General features: G+C 35.3%; 1 pseudogene; it reads right to left on the bottom strand.

The window, feature by feature from the left end:
- Nucleotides 1–3,903: 3,903 nt before the first annotated feature.
- On the bottom strand, nucleotides 3,904–4,989 carry LOC149229018 (uncharacterized; annotated as a pseudogene).
- Nucleotides 4,990–7,179: the final 2,190 nt, after the last annotated feature.

Genomic DNA, 7,179 nt, shown 5'->3' with positions numbered 1-7,179 from the left:
GGGAACACCCCGTTCGCAGGAAGATAACATGAAATTAGTCAGGAATATTATTTCTTGTCTTATTGTACATGTGTGCTTTGAAAAGATAACCACATCCAAAGACTCAATAACAGCTTTGGTAAAGTTTATAGATGTGAAGCACTCCTGAGAAAACCCATTACTTAATGACAATTGAGTGAGGAATAAGTCGAAGGATTCAATCTTGCACTCAATCATAAAAAGGAAGTTGGGGTATCTAGCATCTTGCCAACAAACCGACTCCAACCATAATTTGAAAGGCAGGTTAACTATGAAACCTCTTTCCCACTTGGTAATATTATTGCCTCTTGAATTCCAACAAGTATCTGGTTGCTTAGATCCACAAAACTTGTGCCAGGTAAACTCTACATGATACAATTGTGACGTGCAAGCTTGACACACACTCTAGTTTCCCTCTAAAAGAGGGTAAGTCAAAATATTATGACAAGATTAACTATAATTTGATCGTACACTATTGAGGTATTGCATGGAATAAACTATCAATGCACTAATGAAGAACTCAAAATAAACTAATTTCTTATTGCTACAATAGCACCACTCTTAGGATTCTCGGATAAAGCACCTAACCTTCATGGCAATATCTTCCTAGAATAGAGTACCTCCTACCTCGAAGTGTGTTCCCTGCTCAAAATATAGAACCCTTCTCTACTGTGCACTTTTCTTAAAGATAAATGTGTGCATAAGACAAAACTAAGAAAAACACCTAAATTAAGAAAAGTGAGCATCTAAGTCAAACTATAAAAGCATACTAAATATGGCTCTATCTAAGTTTGGGAAACACTAAACAAGCATGCTTGCACAACCACAAGATGCCTAAAATCGATGCACTTCATTCATCGTTGCTACACCATCATAGGAAAACTATAATCTAAAGCATGTATCCCAAGGCATTGGATAGGTACTTCCACATAGATCTAAGTGTGTAAACATGTGGCAATAGTACAAAAGACTCTTAACCTTGAAAATTACTTTAATTAATAGAATTATTAAAGTAATTGGCTTTTATAAGAAAAAGTGAGTTAACATAATGAAATGCAGAGGTTATTTGCATTACTGAATTAAATGAATCTCAACCATTGATCTCAAGTGATGTTGAGATCTAATCTCAACAATGAATCACCTTGTGTATGCATAAAACAAAACTAAGAAAAACAACTAAATTAAGAAAAGTGAGCATCTAAGTCAAACTATAAAAGCATAATAAATATGGCCCTATCTAAGTTTGGGAAACACTAAACAAGCATGCTTGCATACAACAACCACAAGGTGCCTAAAATCGATGCACTTCTTTCATTGTTGCTACACCATGATAGGAAAACTATAATCTAAAGCATGTATCCCAAGGCATTGGATAGGTAGTTCCACACAGGTCTAAGTGTGTAAACATGTGGCAATAGTCCAAAAGACTCTTAACCTTGAAAATTACTTTAATTAATAGAATCATTAAAGTAATTGGATTTTATAAGAAAAAGTGAGTTAACATAATGAAATGCACAGGCTATTTGCATTACTGAATTAAATGAATCTCAACCATTGATCTCAAGTGATGTTGAGATCTAATCTCAACAATGAATCACCTTGGAGATTAGAGTTTTGGATTCAATCAGTAACTCAAACTTATAAAAGGAACAATAGGCTAAAAGAGAAGACACATTAGTGAGCACAAGACAATGAGGTAGTGAGGATCTCAATGATTGGCTGGAGGACATTCATCCAAGTGTGTGGAGTCCGAGGAGGAGTGCAAGGGATAGCAAGGGAGAAGGATCTAGATTAGCCAGCAAGATCAAATGATGAGTTTTGGAGGGTTTGATCAGTTGGAATTTCCCAAAGTTTTGTTGTATTTGTATCTTTCCTCAATGGGCCATTATACCAGTAAGGGAGCCCTTGTATGCTAAATATTAATTGATAAAACAACAAATTTGAAAGGCAAAGATCTATGTGTGCATGTGTATGAGATTGATGTGATTATTTTTCTTCCACTGTTTATTTTTATTTTTGTTAAAATCTCAACAATTTTTTTTATTCAGTAGATTTGCAACAATAATTATTTAATCAAAAAGGAATATGTCGAGTCAATGATTAGCCAAAAGATGGGGTTAGAGAAATCAACACACACACATGGAAAACTTCAAAACAAGCACCTTCAAAGAATTTGGCACCAAAGAAATATGTCTATATGTGTCATATGCACACTTTTATGAATATATTCCTTTTACACAGATATTTGAAGGCATAAAATTCACAATTCGGAGAGAGTTTTCAACATTTTCCTAAAGAAAACCTCACAGCAAACCCCCCAGGATTTTGCACACATGGACAATTTCAAAAGAAGCACCTTCTAAAAATTAGGAAACAAAGAAATATGTATCTATGCGTCTAATATTTGCACTTTAACAAATATATTATTTTTTCATAAATATTTAATGACATAAAGTTCACAATGTGGAGAAAATGTTCAACTTCTTTTCTAGGGAAAATCAGGTGGGGAAAACGCAGGCACTTCCCTACAATTTGCAGATGGTATCGGATGTAAACCTGGACTAACCCACTAAGGATGTTGAGAGGGGCACACAGAAGGGGTAGCCAGCCCTGGGAAAGAACCCTAAGAACTCCTACATGAAGCTCAAAGCACTCAAACACTAGAGATATCCCATGGAAATAATTTTCAACTTAGACATAAGAATACAAACATAGTTTCCAAAAAAAATTAAATAGGAAAGGAATGACTTCGAAATTAAATTGTTGTAGACATAAAAATATAATTAAAAATTATATTAAGGTATGCAACAAGAGGGCAGGGGAGAGATTCTCAACTCCCTTTCACCCTAGGAAGTTCCTACCCAAAACCCAAATAGGGTTTGATAGCATGTAGAGGAATGCATGCAGGTTGTCAAGCAAATCAAGGAGCTTTCTAGTGAAGGGTTGAGAGAGGAACCTAACTTGGAACCTAACTAGGTACCCAACAATGCAAATATTAACAAGAGAATGAAATTACGAAAAAAGATTGCTTGTTGCGCACTCTACATTCCATTAGTTGTATGTGCACAAAATTGTGGTAGGTGGAAATAGGTGAAGGGTTGCGTAAATGTGGGTAGAATGTGAGAAAAAAACCAATGCTTTGTCCCTCATTCTCCAATCATGTTAGTATCTTTGGGGATTTCCCTATCATCCTCAGTACACAATGGATGACAAGCAACATAAGTGGTGATATCCTTTACTAAAGTAAGACACCCCTAGTACTTAAGAGTGACGTTCCCAAGTAATAAGAAGTCCCAGGATTACCACAATACCATGAGTAATTCTAAACTCTCCCTCTTCCAAATGACACCTACAAGCATATAAAAATAACTAATAAAAAAATTATTTTAATTCTCTTTTTATTCCTATATCAAAAAAAGGTGGTGAAGTCCTCCCAAACCTTGATTCTCACTTATTTAAGTCACACAAACGTTCATTTGATTCATTTTTCACCATCATCTCACTAGTGGCATCATATCAAGGAGTTTATAGATTAATTTGTGGACATAAAGCTTCCAAAGGAATGGAACAACTTTCTGACACATTTCAAGTGCATTCAATTCCCAACAATCCACAAAATAAATTGTACAGAAAATTTTGATGTTCATCTTGTTATGTCTCCTCTAATTTTGATATTTAGGCATTTTTGTAGTTTTCATATATTTTATATTTGGAGCAGTGTGTGTCAGATTGATTGACCTATGTGGATGTTGGGACAAGGTAAAAAAAAACATACTCTAAAGTGAAAGTGCATGCCACAAATTCAGAACATGTTCCTCTACAAAGTAATAATTTGAATGTCCTCGTTGGTCATTTTTGTGGTATGTGAATTATTTTAGGCTGGTTTCATAGCCTACTTGATATTGGCAGCATTTTTGTGGAAGGCTTCATCGCTACTATGCATCTACTACATTGTGGTTGTTTACTTTTTCTTTTTCTATCAAAGGTTGGTTTCGATGTGTAGTAAGACTGCATGCCAGGAAGAACTCCTGATGATGGAGATGTCCCTGGGAGTTGACTTTGATGAGATGTAAGGGGGAAATGAATTGCTCCATCATATGCAGCAGTTTGGGCAATAGGTGAACTTGAAGAAATCCCATAGTGAGATGTTGCACCTCCAAAATTGCTATATGAGTGACTTCCATATCCAGAGGATCTATATGGACCAAGACTGTAACTGCCTGCACCTAGTGATGCTCGACTAGAAGTTGTTCCTTGGAGAAGAAGTTGGTGGCCCAAGTCTAACTGTGCTGAAGAGTTTAATGAACTATAAGGAAGGTTTGTTGCAGCAGGGTCTCTAGACAAACTTGGCAATGCTACATCACTTAATCCATATGGATTTAGATTGGTAACTGGTACTGATGTTGGGTTCACAATATTCCGATGACCAATAAGTTGTGGGTTGACTAGTCCATGACCTAATCCACCATATTATGAAACATGATTTACATCACCTTTATCCTTCAAATCAAGAACAACTTGGCCCTGGTTTGCTGCAAATTTCTTCTTTTGTCCTTCAAATTCTAATTTACAAAAAATTTGATGCCCATCTATTGATTTAACATGATCTTCTAGGGCTCGATTTCTTTCTTGAATTGTTTTGTAAAGAATAAGGGAGTATTCCTTGTACTTACTAGATTGTTTATCAAAACCACCAGGTCCTTCTTCAATGTCTCCGTAACGAGATGAAAAATTATTCATTCTAGTAGGTTTCATGTCTTTAGGAACATTACCCACATAGACCCTCCTTAAGTTAGGATATGTTGTAGCTGGTTGAAAGGGATTCACTGGTTGTATGGGTTGTACAGGTACCATGGGTGGAAGAAGGTGTTGTTGGACTTGAAAGGGATTAATTGGTTGTATGGGTTGTTGAAGGAGTTGGTTCAGCTGTGATTGATGTTGCCTAGCAGCAACCAGATTACAGACAACCATTCTACCATCAATCATCTTGATGGTTTCTTTCAACGCACTCAAGGCACAATCAACATGTTTATATGTGATAAATCCATATCCCTTGTTCTTACTAGTGGTATTGTTAGTGACAATAACTTCATCTACAATTTCTCCATGCTCGACAAAGATTGATTTGAATGACTCTAAGGTAGTTTCATACTCAATCCCTCTAACAAAGAGCTTCTTTCTCTTCTTCCCTTAGTTTGTTTTAACTTATTGCATGCTCTACATTCTGAGTGTGTGCATCATAAGCTCCCACTTTAATGTCTTTTTGTGGTTTGTTCCTTCTCAGGGAACATTTATTATCCACCCCCTCATTTTGTGCTGATGTATTTGGTGTATCTCTTTAGAGGTCCTATTGGTTGTAGTGACATTCTATCTAGTACTCAACCTATGTGGGGCCCATCCCAATTCCCTGAATTTTTAACTCTTTCCTGGTCACTGCTCTAGTTTTATCAAGTCCCTAACCTTTCCCCATGCCTCATCAACTGGCACGAGTGAATGAGCACACCTGAGGGATAAAAGTTTGAATCTACGGTTCTTAATGCCTTGAAGGGAAGTATCATCTCCAATAAGAACGAGATGTTGTAACTCTATATTTTTAATTACTCATTTGGTGATTCAAAATCCTGATTTTAATTTTATTAAAAATTGAATTACAAGAGAGTAACAAAAATAATCAATCCCCAAGGGCATTAATAAATTGGTTTTTAGTTGAAGCTACTGAATTCCAAAAGTAATCTCTTCTAAGTTTTGAAAGTCCATTTTTCAGAAAAGCATAATTTTTTTGTTTCTACAATCAAATTGTATGATGATGTTGGAGGGAATCAATGTCTTGATATCATAATAAATTAACTTCTTGCATTAATTGTCGTTTCTAACCATCGTTGTCTATGCAAACACGCTAAGAATGGGTTGAAGCTTTGGAAGTTGTAGGTGTTGTAGATAATTCCATCCATATTCAATCAAGGTTGTGTGTTGGTATTATTAAGCCCTTAAGAGCCTAGAGCACGACCAAAGGACTAATAACTAAGAGCTAATCAATAAACGACACTTTGATCCAACAACAAGGAAATGAGTTGAGATTCATATGGGGTGTTTGAAGTGTAACGATGTTGATGCAAATCAACTTTAGCACTCCAATACACATGTTCACTAATGATTTTTAGAAGACGTTAAAATGTATTTTAAAAACACCTTAAAAAGGTCTGATACCATGTATGGTATCATGTCACATCAAGCTGACCAACATGTTTTCAACCAACTGGCATGTTACTCGAGTAGTTGGGGAAATAAAACACACTTATGAATGATTAAGTAAAAGCGAATAAGAAGTGACAAGTGTAATTTTCAATGTGGAAATTAATAAGCGTTAATTTTTATTTATTTTTTAAAAGTCACCAACCTTTCATTCTACTGTATGTAAATATTACCTGATAATCAAGAGAAAATATTTGAGGATGAATTGGGAAATCATTTCAATTTATTGACAAAAAACCAAAAGATAATTTTTTTGTCCAAGCTATTACGAGTGGATCCAAGCATGCATGAGTTAATGTTCCCTTTAAGGTCATATTTATTTAATGAATTGTTGATTAAAGTTGTAGCTATGATATGTACATTACCAAATATTTTACTACTCTTAAATACAATGCATTTCCAACCCAAGTGTCCAACAAGAACATCTCAAACTATGCATCGATGAATACAATAAGGGTTGCAATATCTATTCAATAATGTGAAATAATAAGCTATATCTACTTACATGGGAGCATCAATGTATAAGTCCATAAAATCTCAAATTTCCCTTGATACCTTTTGTCACTATTAGTGTGAAAAATCCACTGAAAACATAGAAATTGTTGAAGAGAGATATTTGTAAGAATACCTTTTTCTTTGTTTGTCCTGCATCATTCTATTTTGATTTCAAAGTGTTCTTCTCATCCCGACTTAGCGGATTTACAAAATTCTTTTCCAAAACTGGCACTCGGGACTTTTGTTGAACCCAATGTTTAATATTCATTCCACTTCCAGGTGTTTGAAATTTCCCTAGCATATTTCCAAGAACAACACCACGCAAACCTGGCCAAAAAACCATGACTGCATGCAGTTCTAAGCTTATGTAATGTTAAAGCGCCATACCCAAGTTCACTTTTAACGGACTACAAC

This window comes from Pinus tabuliformis, chromosome J (genome assembly GCF_031772625.1).
Source record: "Pinus tabuliformis cultivar Carrire ecotype Pingquan chromosome J, CPIR1, whole genome shotgun sequence".
Classification (NCBI taxonomy): Eukaryota; Viridiplantae; Streptophyta; class Pinopsida; order Pinales; family Pinaceae; genus Pinus; species Pinus tabuliformis.
This window is presented reverse-complemented; position numbering and strand designations above follow the sequence as displayed.